This window comes from Capra hircus, chromosome 3, assembly GCF_001704415.2.
Source record: "Capra hircus breed San Clemente chromosome 3, ASM170441v1, whole genome shotgun sequence".
Taxonomy (NCBI): domain Eukaryota; kingdom Metazoa; phylum Chordata; class Mammalia; order Artiodactyla; family Bovidae; genus Capra; species Capra hircus.
The window spans coordinates 65,030,969-65,043,953 of record NC_030810.1 but is presented as its reverse complement, the minus strand read 5'-3'; the positions used below and the strand labels follow the sequence as shown (position 1 = coordinate 65,043,953).

The following is a 12,985-nucleotide window of genomic DNA, read 5'->3' as shown; positions in this document are numbered from 1 at the left end:
ATTATTGAGAAAAGAGTGTTAAAAATCTCTATTTATAATTAAATATTTGTTTATATCTCTTTATAGCTCTATGGATTTTATGTTATATATTTTGAAGTTCTGTTATTAAATGCATAGACGTTTGTTATTGCTGTCCCATTGCTAAATTATGTCTGACTCTTTGCAACCCCATGAATTGCAGTGTGCCAGGGTTCCCTGTCCTTCACTATCTTCTGGAGTTTGCTCAAACTCATGTCCATAGAGTCAGTGATGCCATCCAACCATCATTATATTCTCTTGATGATTTCACCCATATCTCATTAGTAAGATGCACTTCTTGATCCATGGTAACATTTTTTGCTCTAAAATCTACTTTATCTGATATTAATTTGGCTACTCCAAAATCTCTTGATTGGTATTACCAGATTATATATACTTTTTCTCTCCTTTCCTTTTGTCTGTGTCTTTATATTGCAAATGTTTTTCTTGCAAGCAAGATCTTCCTGTATTTTTTCCAATTTGATAATCCCTGCCTTTTAGTTATGGGCTTCCCTGATAGCTCAGTTGGTAAAGAATCTGCCTGAAATGCAGGAGACCCTGATTCAGTCCTAGGGTTGGGAAGGTCTGCTGGAGAAAGGATAGGCTGCCCACTCCAGTATTCTTGGGCTTCCCTTGTGGCTCAACTAGTAAAGAATCTGCCTGAAATGTGGGAGACCTGGATTAGTTGGGACATTTAAAATATTTACCTTTGAATGTAATTGTTGATGTTGCTGAGTTAAAATCTACCATGTTTCTACTGGTGTATCCCCTGGTGGCTCAGATGGTAAAGAATGTTTCTAATAGTTTCTAGTTATCTGATGTCTTTTATTTCCCATTTTAAAATTTCTCTGTAATAGTAATTGGCTCTTTTGGCTTATTATCTATAACTCTGGTTTGTGTGTTTTATTTGACTAGCTTATGGTATGTATCATTTACTTATTACAGAATATTTTCAAGTGATTTTATGCTATTTAATGTATCAGAAACTTGCAGTGATATAACTTAACTTATCCCACACTGTCCATGTTCTATTATTTTTATACATTTACTTCTATAGATGTTATTGATCCCACAATACATTGTTCGTTTGTTTTTTCCTTTCAATAGGCAACTATCTTTCAAAGAGATTTAGAAAATAAGAAAATATACATAGTTACCTATATAATTACCATCTTAGGAGTCTTTCGGTCTTGGATGCAGTGTTCCTTTTTGGTATAATTTTCTTTTGGCTTGAAGAGCTTCCTTTAACCATTCTTATAGTGCAGGTGAGCCAGTGATGATTTCTTTCTTCTTTTGTATATCTTAAAAGCCTCACTCTTTCTTCATTTTCAAAAGATATTTTACCTGGGTATAAAATTCTAGTTAGCTTTTTTTCTTGCAATGCTGTAAAGATATTATTCCTTTGTCTTCTGGCCTGCATTCTTTTTCTTTCCCTAAAATAAGTCTGAATAAATCTTATTTTTGTTCCTCTACATGTAATTTTCCAAATGTGTTTAAGATTTTTTCCATATTACTGTGTGCTTTGTTGCTCAGTCATGTCTGACTCTTTGTGTCCCTGTGAACTGTAGCCCACCAAGCTCCTCGCCCATGAGGATTCTCTAAATAAGAATACTGGAGTGGGTTGTCATTCCATCCTCCAGAGGATCTTCCTAGCGCAGGGACTGAACTCAGATCTCCCGCATTGCAGGAGAATTTTTTACCATCTGAGCCACCTCGGAAGCCCAATATTTTGCTGGTTTTAAGTAATTTATTATGAGTGTTGATATAGTTTTCTTCACCTTTCTTATGCTTGGGGTTCATTGAGTTTCTTGGATTTGTAGTTTCAGAGATTTAAGCACTTTGGGAAAAATTTTAGCCATTATTTCTACAAATATATGTATTTTTTTTTCTTATCCTTTTTGCCTTTTCTTTTCCCCTTCCTTCTGGGACTCCTATTACATGTATCAGAATGTTTAAAGTATTTTTGCTAATCACTAATGCTTGATTGGGCTTCCCTGGTGGTGCAGAGGTTAAATATTTTCCTTGATTATTTTCAGTTTCTTTCCCTCTGAGTTCTGAATAATTTCTGTTTCTGTATTTTCAAGCTCATTATCTTTTCTTCTGAAATGTCTAATATGCAATTAATCCAATCCAGTGTTGTTATTGTTGTTTTTATCTCAGAATTGTAGTTTCTGCCTGAGAAGTTTCATTTGGGCCTTTCTCATATCTTCTTTCTTCTCTACTTAGCATGCTCAGTTTCCTCTTAACCCTCTTGAACATGTAGCATACAGTTACAATGTTCTAATATCCTTTTTCTATTAGTTTCATCATCTGTGTGATTTCATGATTAATTTATTCTTCTCTTCATTAGGAATTGTGTTTCCCTGTTTCTTAGCATGCTTTGGTAATGTTTGATTGTATGCCAGACATTGCAAATTTTGCTTTGTTGAGTGCTGGATAAGATCTCTATAAATATTCTTCAGCTATGACCTAGAGTATAGTTAAGCTATTTGGAAAAATTTGGACACTTGTAAGTTTTGCTTTCTAGCTTTCTTAGACAGGGGCAGAAAATTGTTCAGTCTAGAATTAATTTTCTGCTATTACTGAGGCAAAAATCTTTGTGAGTGTATATCTTATCTACCATTAGGATAGATTTTCTATCCTAAGGATTTTCTATGAGGAGTTTCTATTCTTCCTGGGAACAAAAACTTACTTCTTTCTGTGTATGCTTTGGGCATTGTTTTTTTTTTTCAACTTTTTCTGGGTTTGGGAAAAATCCAAGTAATGACTAAAATATTTCCCAAAGTACTTTTCCAGCTACAGAGAGTTTCCTCACACATTTGTACCTGCCAGTACTCAGCTAAACGTTGAGGGGAGCCTTCCTTCTAGAGATCTCTGGAACCTCCTCTCTAGACAGTTCTCTCCTCTCTCTTATTCTCTTTTGCATGCTCAGTTGCTTCAGTCACGTCCAACTCTTTGTGACCCAGTGGATAGTAGCCCACTAGGCTCCTCTGTCCATGGGATTCTCTAGGCATGAATACTGGAGTGGGTTGCCATGTCCTCCGCCAGAGGATCTTCCTGACCCAGGGATCGAACCCAAATCTCTTATGTCTCCTGCATTGGCTGGTGGGCTCTTTACCACCAGTGCCACCTGGGAAGCCCAACACTTTTCCTTTTATTAAAAAGAATTTAAAACAGCTGAGAGAGTACCCCAGGAAGATGTTTACTCTCTTTCAGAAACTCCTAATTCCTTGGCTTCTCAAAACCCCAGTCTGTTTTTTCTCAACTTACGGGAGGCCACTGGGCTTTATCTAGGTTACCTCTTTCTGGGCTACAACATGGCAGCTCTCTCCAGAGAGCAAGTCAAGGCAAATGTATGATTCATCTTATTTATTTTTTCTCTGTCAAGAACCCTTGTCTTTCATTAGTAATGGTAAATATCTTGAAAGCTTTTATTTCATGTATTCCATCTAGTTTTTCAGTTGTTTCACAAAGAAAGATAATTCTTGGCTAAAGTAACTGCCTCTTTGAAAGTAAATCTTTCTTATTTACTCAACTTACTACTTTCTGGTGCAATTTACTCCTTTATTCCTCTGATATTCCACAGGCAGTGGGCTATAGGTTATGCTTTTAATAAATCCAGAATACAACCTCATCTTTCCATCTCTTTCACAAATAACCTCATGAAAGCCATCATCATGTGTTTCCTGGGTTATTGCAGGATTTTCCCCAGGGCTTTCCTGGATTATTTTTAATTGTTCGCCTTGATCTATCCTTTAATCACCTATTATCTATTCAAAATCCAATAACTGGAATAATCTCTTTAATTTCTATGGAAAAATAAATAAAATTGCTCTTCTGCTAAGAAACCTGCAGTGGTTTCCCATTATATCGTAAATAATAAGTTAGATTTTATTATGTACCCATGCATTTGATTCTGCTTTCACCTTGTCATCATCCCCAAGTATACTTCCCAGCTGTTTCAGCTGGTAAAGAATCTACCTGCAATCCAAGAGACACAGGAAACATGGGTTTGATCCCTTGGTTGTGAAGATCCCCTGGAGGAAGAAAAGGAAACCCACTCCAGTACTCATGCCTGAAAAATCCCAGGGACAGAGGAGCCTGGTGGCTACAGTCCACAAGGTCGTAAAGAGTGGGACAAGACTGAGAGATCAAGCACATCAAGAATGCTCCAGGCTGGTTATTCCATTTTAGTTATCAGGTCTCCTTCCTGTTCCTTGAACCACCCAGACACATGCCTTAGAGCCTTTCTTCTTGATATTCCTCGTCTAGAACGCTGTTACCTCCAGAACCTGTAAGGCTTGCTTCCTTGCAAACTTTTTCAAGTGAGTCATTTTATCTACTTAAAGTTGCAACCACCCATGACATCAGCTGAGACACTCCTAATACCCTTTTGCATTTGATCTTTGAACTTATCTCTCATTACCATCTGACAGGATTATTCTTTTCCAGTCTCTGGGATTCCTTTCCATTCCATGAACATAGTAAGTTCTTTCTTGCCTCCTTTTGTATTTACTATTCCCTCTTCTTGAAAGAGCCTTCTGGCAAAATGTATCTGAGGTTCTCTTCTTTAAGCTTTTCTTCATATGCACTTTATCCATGGTCTTAATTAACCATTGTATTTTAAATTGAATCTCTCCCCTGACTACCTGCTTTATATGTCCCCTCTATGGTTTATTATTTTTTAAGACATATAAAATGATACACTATATATTTTATTATCTGTGTTTTATCTTCCATCTCTCCTACTAAACTGTAAGCTGCATGTGGACAGAGACTTTTTTCTTTTCTTTTTTCTCTCTTTGGTTTATCCCCAGAATTTAGAAATATACCTAGCATGTTGTAGGTCCTTGAAAAGTATAGTTGATTACATTTTAAAAATAGTATTTTTCTGAGAATTACCAAATTCATAACCTAGAAGAGAATAATTAAACTGATGTAAAATATTTTCCATATTAAATATGGATTTCAAAATACCTGAGTTGCATTTTTTCCCTCCGGAACCCCATTTTATGTTTTACATCAGTTCAGTTCAGTTCAGTTCAGTTGCTCAGTCGTGTCTGACTCTTTGTAATCACACGAACCGCAGCACGCCAGGCCTCCCTGTCCATCACCTACTCCTGGAGTTCACTCAGACTCACATCCATCAAATCAGTGATGCCATCCAGCCATCTCATCCTCTGTCGTCCCCTTCTCCTCCTGCCCCCAGTCCCTCCCAGCATCAGAGTCTTTTCCAATGAGTCAACTCTTCGCATGAGGTGGCCAAAGTACTGGAGTTTCAGCTTTAGCATCATTCCTTCCAAAGAAATCCCAGGGCTGATCTCCTTCAGAATTGACTGGTTGGATCTCCCTGCAGTCCAAGGGACTCTCAAGAGTCTTCTCCAACACCACAGTTCAAAAGCATCAATTCTTCGGCACTCAGCCTTCTTCACAGTCCAACTCTAACATCCATACATGACCACAGGAAAGCTTCCCTAGTGGCTCAGAGGTTAAAGCGTCTGCCTGCAATGCGGGAGACCTGGGTTCGATCCCTGGGTCGGGAAGATCCCCTGGAGAAGGAAATGGCAACCCACTTCAGTATTCTTGCCTGGAGAATCCCATGGGTGGAGGAGCCTCGTGGGCTATGGTTCATGGGGTCGCAAAGAGTCAGACACGACTGAGCGACTTCACTTCACTTCACATCACTTGACTAGACAGACCTTAGTCGGCAAAGTAATGTCTCTGCTTTTGAATATGCTATCTAGGTTGCTCATAACTTTTCTTCCAAGGAGTAAACGTCTTTTAATTTCATGGCTGCAATCACCACCTGCAGTGATTTTGGAGCCCCCCAAAAATAAACTCTGACACTGTTTCCACTGTTTCCCCATCTATTTCCCATGGAGTGATGGGACTGGATGCCATGATCTTCGTTTTCTGAATGTTGAGCTTTAGGCCAACTTTTTCACTCTCCTCTTTCACTTTCATCAAGAGGCTTTTTAGTTCTTCTTCACTTTCTGCCATAAGGGTGGTGTCATCTGCATATCTGAGGTTATTGATATTTCTCCGGCAATCTTGATTCCAGCTTGTGTTTCTTCCAGTCCAGCGTTTCTCATGATGTCCTCTGCATATAAGTTAAATAAGCAGGGTGACAATATACAGCCTTGACGTACTCCTCTTCCTATTTGAGACCAGTCTGTTGTTCCATGTCCAGTTCTAACTGTTGCTTCCTGACCTGCGTACAGATTTCTCAAAAGGCAGGTCAAGTGGTCTGGTATTCCCATCTCTGTCAGAATTTTCCACAGTTTATTGTGATCCACACAGTCAAAGGCTCTGGCATAGTCAATAAAGCCAATATAGATGTTTTTCTGGAACTCGCTTGCTTTTTCCATGATGCCAGCAGATGTTGGCAATTTGATCTCTGGTTCCTCTGCTTTTTCTAAAACCAGCTTGAACATCTGGAAGTTCACGGTTCACGTATTGCTGGCTTGAAGCCTGGCTTGGAGAATTTTGAGCATTACTTTACTAGCATGTGAGATGAGTGCAATTGTGTGGTAGTTAGCATTCTTTGGCATTGTCTTTCTTTGGAATTGAAATGAAAACTGACCTTTTCCAGTCCTGTGGCCACTGCTGAGTTTTCCAAATTTGCTGGCATATTGAGTATAGCACTTTCACAGCATCATCTTTTAGGATTTGAAGTCGCTGAAGAATTCCATCACCTCCACTAGCTTTGTTTGTAGTGATGCTTTCTAAGGCCCACTTCACTTCACATTCCAAGATGTCTGGCTCTAGATGAGTGATCACACCATTATGATTATCTGGGTTGTGAAGATCTTTTTTGTACAGTTCACCTGCCGCCCAATGTGGGGCTTGAACCCATGACCCTGAGATTGAGAGTCTCATGCTCTACCATCTGAGCTAGCCAGGCATATGTTTTACATAGCTAAGAGTTAAGAAGTATCTCTAAGTACCCAATGTCAATGTCACAAAGTCTATATGTAATAAAACTGAGAGTACTGGTGTCTTACTCCTCAAAAAACTCATTAATCTGAATTTGTATGTAATTCTTTCAACTCAACCACCCAGATTCCATTTCCACAGCAGAATAAAAATTACAAAATTCATTTTTATTTGTAAGCACCCTGATAGGGAACAGGAATTAACATTGGTTTATTTTTCACTATACTTAAGATCCATTATTTAATCTTTACTCTCCTGCAATGTGGGAAACCTGGGTTGGATCCCTGGGTTGGGATGATCTGGGCTCAATCCCTGGATTGGGAAGATCCCATAGAGAAGGGAAAGGCTGCCCACTCCAATATTCTGGCTTGGAGAATTCCATGGACTGTATAGTCCATGAGGTAACAAAGAGTCAGACATGCCTGAGCAACTTTCACTTTTCACTTTCACATCTCAATTAAGTGCATTGCTGTGATCATTTTACAGATAAAGTAATTGGACTGAGTAATTGATCCCCAAATTAAGAGCTGGATCTGAACACAGTTTCTTTTCCTTCTAATCCCACCTCTTTTTGCTTCATTATGAGCAGCAAGAATGGCAACTGGGGATCTACCAGTAAAAGAAGAATATAACCTAGACACAAATATTCATAAAGACTAATAGGACCACAGGCCATCCTGCATACTTCAAGCAGTGTCTAGGATGGCATCTCTGGATAGAACAGCACAGTCATTAATGTTCATAATGATAAAATCAAGTCATCAAAAAAAGATTAATTACATTCCATCCACTCTGTTTAAGAAGGCAGGGAAGTGTGAAATCCATTTTAGAAAGATTTCCATCAAAAATGATTAAAATTTTCAGCTATCCAGAATGATTCATTCCCCGGGGTTTCTACATAGCCAAATATGTAAATGAAAAAGCACAAATATTGCCCATTTCTCACAAAACAAAACAAACGAGCAAAACACAAAAGGTACAGAGAAGACTCAAGTGAATTGAAGATTGGATATCCCTACGGTGTATACCTAAGCTAGTAGACATTCATTTCTTTATATGTTATATCTGTTCTTATTGGTCAGGTCTACACTTAATGGTTCGTACCTTTGTTTGGAAGGTTTTAATTATTTTGATAGTTCTTCTGCTGTACAATCATTTCAGTTCAGTTCAGTTCAGTCGCTCAGTAGTGTCCAGCTCTTTGCGACCCCATGAATCGCAGCATGCCAGGCCTCTCTGTCCATCACCAACTCCCTGAGTTCACTCAGACTCACGTCCATCGAGTCAGTGATGCCATCCAGCCATCTCATCCTCAGTCGTTCCCTTCTTCTTCTGCCCTCAATCCCTCCCAGCATCAGAGTCTTTTCCAATGAGTCAACTGTTCTCATGAGGTGGCCAAATTACTGGAGTTTCAGCTTTAGCATCATCCCTTCCAAAGAAATCCCAGGGCTGATCTCCTTCAGAATGGATTGGTTGGATCTCCCTGCAGTCCAAGGGACTCTCAAGAGTCTTCTCCAACACCACAGTTCAAAAGCATCAATTCTTCGGCACTCAGTCTTCTTCACAGTCCAACTCTCACATCCATACATGACTACTGGAAAAACCATAGACTTGACTAGACAGACCTTAGTTGGCAAAGTAATGTCTCTGCTTTGGAATATGCTATCTAGGTTGGTCATAACTTTTCTTCCAAGGAGTAAGCATCTTTTAATTTCATGGCTGCAATCACCATCTGCAGTGATTTTGGAGCCCCCCAAAATAAAGTCTGATACTGTTTCCACTGTTTCCCCATCTATTTCCCATGGAGTGATGGGACCAGGTGCCATGATCTTCGTTTTCTGAATGTTGAGCTTTAAGCCCACTTTTTCACTCTCCTCTTTCATTTTCATTAAGAGGCTTTTTAGTTCCTCTTCACTTTCTGCCATAAAAGTGGTGTCATCTGCATATCTGAGGTTATTGATATTTCTCTCGGCTATCTTGATTCCAGCTTGTATTTCTTCCAGTCCAGTGTTTCTCATGATGTCCTCTGCATATAAGTTAAATAAGCAGGGTGACAATATACAGCCTTGATGTACTCCTTTTCCTATTTGGAACCAGTCTGTTGTTCTATGTTCAGTTCTAACTGTTGCTTCCTGGCCTGCATACAGATTTCTCAAGAGGCAGGTTAGGTGGTCTGGTATTCCCATCTCTTTCAGAATTTTCCACAGTTTATTGTGATCCATACAGTCAAAGGCTTTGGCATAGTCAATAAAGCAGAAATAGATGTTTTTCTGGAACTCTCTTGCTTTTTCCATGATCCAGCGGATGTTGGCAATTTGATCTCTGGTTCCTCTGCCTTTTTGAAAACCAGCTTGAACATCAGGAAGTTCATGGTTCACATATTGCTGAAGCCTAGCTTGGAGAATTTTGAGCATTACTTTACTAGCATGTGAGATGAGTGCAATTGTGCAGTAGTTTGAGCTTTTTTTGGCATTGCCTTTCTTTGGGATTGGAATGAAATACAAAAACAAGATGATATCAGCTGCCTACAATATAGAACACTAAACAGAATAAATGCTGATGAAGTCAGAAACTATCTTTTAGCATAAAAAGTCTTAACTGGACAGAGAGTAAGAGGTAAGAGAAGTTAAACAGAAAAGAAACTAGCAAAAGTATTCACAAAGTAGACAGTGAATGGGGAGAATCTGCCTAATGTCTATGATGTATCCTTTTGGGTTTTTAAAAAATGTTTTAGAACTAGTACAGATGGTGATTACACATTATGAATGTACTAAATATCACTGAATTGTTCACTTTAAAATAATTACTTTTATGTTACATAATTTTCACTTCAGTTTAAAAAGAATATAACTGGGACTGCTTTCCGAAATAAAGGGACAGAATTGATTCTAATCACTAGAGACCAATTCTTAGAAAAGTAAATCCTAGTATGTATTCTTGAGATAGGAGCTTTCCAACTGAATTACCTTCCAGAGAAAGGTATAGAGGAAAAATAATCAAATCCTGATACCAGGAAAGATCAACCTGTCAGCTACATAGACCGGAGGATGCTGTGCCTAGCAATGAGCTCCTTACCAGCAAAGACAACATGTACTCAGTTTTTGTGTCCTCAGCACAAGGTATAGTGCCTGACACAGTAAATGATGTTGAACAAGTGGGAGTTTACAAGAGTAGCGACACTGGAGGGGGAAATGGCCCTCAAGTCCTATTTGATGACTAAAAGAAAACTGATTCAGGAGCTTACAAGGCCATCTCCAAGGCAAAGCAAGAAACTAAAAGGGTTCATTCCTTCTCAGAAGGACCTTCTATCCACCCAGACATCCAAGAATCAGTAAGAAGCTAGTGAAAAATATATATTCCTGGCTCCACTTACAGATATTCTGGTTCAGAAGGTGTCAGGTGGGGTCTGGAAATCTACATTTCAAAAGAAATTCTCAGGTGGGTTCATGCAGGTGGTCTATGGACCAGTTTTAGAAAAATGGACACTCAGGATTGGGAATGGCCAATTCCTTTTTACATAAGAAAGTTCAAGATTAGCAGCCACTGCTTTCTTTTGACATGTTTTCATTTAATATTAGGACTTTATAACCACTAAAACTGTCCAGCAAATGAAAAATCTTTGTGGTGTCATGAGCTTTAATAACACTTACAAGGTTGAATAGAGCCTCTCTCAAGCTTCCTAGTGGCTCAGATGGTAAAGAATTTGCCCTTAATATCTGGGTTCAATCTGGATCAGGAAGATCCCCTGGAGAAGAGAATGGCTATCCATTCCAGTATTCTAGCCTGGAGAATTCCATGGACAGAGAAGCCTGGAAAGCTACAGTCCACGGGGTTGCAAAGAGTCAGACATGGGAAATGACTAACACTTTCACTTTCACAGACAGGTTATGATAAATTCTTTTGCACTAAGCAGGATTTCAATTGGTTGACTCCTAGGGTTCTTGCAGCTCAGATTCTCTGATTCAGTCATGAAATCAGGTTGAAGGAGAAGAGAGAGATGATTCACATATATGTAACTTCTTTGAAAAAGTGGATTACTATAAAAATGTGAAATACTACCTTTGCTATTCATGATTTAGAGACAGAGTCTAACTTAATTTTTGAAAGTATCTGAACTTCATTTCTATTTTTATGAAAATATTTAATAGGACATTGTTTACAAACAGGTGAATCTGGGGAAACTTGAATTTTATTTGTAAAATATAATAGATATGAAGTTTTCAGAATTTATTTTGTCTTCAGTACTGATCATTTTATTTTCTTTCTGATTTTAAAATGAGTGAACCTCTTGGAAATTTGTGAAAACTCATAAATATTAAAGAAGAAATGTTAAAAAGAGAAAAGTTAAGAAAATTTTACCACTGAAAGTTAAAATCTGTTAGTACTTTGGACTATTTCTCTCCACCTCCCAAATATACCCACATCAGCAAAACTTTCATGGTGAGCATTTTCTGTTGTCTTTTATATATATATATATATATATATATATATATCCTTTGAAAATGTTCTTACTCAACAACTTATTATATCATTAACAAAGGAATTAATGCCAGAATGAAATGGCCCTTTGGGTCAAGTCTGATGTTGGCAAGTAGAGAATTGAATTCAAGAGCCCATATTGCCATTTTTAAACTGGGCAAACAAAAACAGTTCTGTTTTGGTTTAATTAGCTTCGTATCTTTGTACATTTAGAGAGTTTCCATTTTCTCCCTAACAATATTCAGTGAAAGTGCTTTCACATGATTCCTTGACATATCTTTAGATTCTTAGGTATGCAGACTGTGGTTCAAACTCCATGAACATTTGTTGATATTCCATACATATTTTCAAAGTACTTTACAGAAAGATTGCACCAAATTGTGCTTCTACCAGGGCTTCCCAGGTAGCTCAGTGGTAAACAATCTGCCTGCAATGCAGGAGTCGCAGGTTCTCTCCTTGGGCTGGGAAGATCCCCTGGAGGAGGGCATGGCAACCCACTCCCATATTCTTGCCTGGAGGATCCCATGGACAGAGGAGGCCATAGAGTCACAAAGAACTGGACACGACTGAAGTAGCTTAGCACGTGTGCTTGCACTCATACTTCCACCAACAGTAAATAAGAGTATCTCTCTTAGAGCCCAGTGGCAAGTATGAGTATTAATAATAAAAACAAAACACATAACTTTTTGTTAAATTTAGCGAGCAACAATTTGAAATCTTGTTTTTACTTCTCCTTTGATTACTAGTCAAGTTAAACATGTTTTTATATCCATATTATAGCTTGTATTTCCTTTTAAAGCTTCCAACTTTACTGTAATAACATTTTTACACCTGAAGCATAACTGTGGGAAATTATTTTTGAGGGAGACGGACATGGATTGGGAGGGAGAATATTTTAAAGAAGCAGATATAATTATCAAGTTATTTCCATATTTTATTATAAAATTTGAAAAATGATGTGGCATTATACGGTATTTGCAGTGCTATGAAGCAGTAGCTGTTTTCTTCGTGAAAGTAATATAACAATAAACATGAATGACTTTTTCAAGAGCATTGGAAGACACAGGTGATAATAAATATATATCTTACAAGTAAATATACCAAAGTTTTTTCTAATAAACTGAGAGTTTTCAGCCAGAAAGAAACAGTCTCAGTCTTATTTTTATATCTTAAGAAACCCAAATCTCAAATTGACAAGATTTCTTCAACTTCTATGACAATATAATTATCCTAAACAGATTACTTATGAAATGATGTGTTTATTAAAGTGGTACCTGTTGCCACCTAACAGCTTTGGGACACCTCCCTGAAACTACATGCCTTGTTTCAGTATCTGCCAACAGGCTATTGATGATATTTGGCTTGCGAACACGAGCCCGTTCTACAAGGCACTGTGTGTGTGTGCTAAATTGTTTCAGTCGTGTCCAACTCTTTGTGACCCTAGGAACTGTAGCCTGCCAGGCTCCTCTGTCCATGGGATTCTCCAGGCAAGAATACTGGAGAGGGTTGCATGCCCTCCTCCAGGGGATCTTTATGACTGAGGGGTCGAACCTGC

The 12,985-nt window shown here is 38.3% G+C and overlaps 1 non-coding gene across 1 annotated transcript; it reads right to left on the bottom strand.

Moving 5' to 3' along the window:
* On the bottom strand, window positions 6,850–6,922 carry TRNAE-CUC. Its single transcript has one exon. It is a non-coding gene; the product is annotated as a tRNA-Glu (tRNA).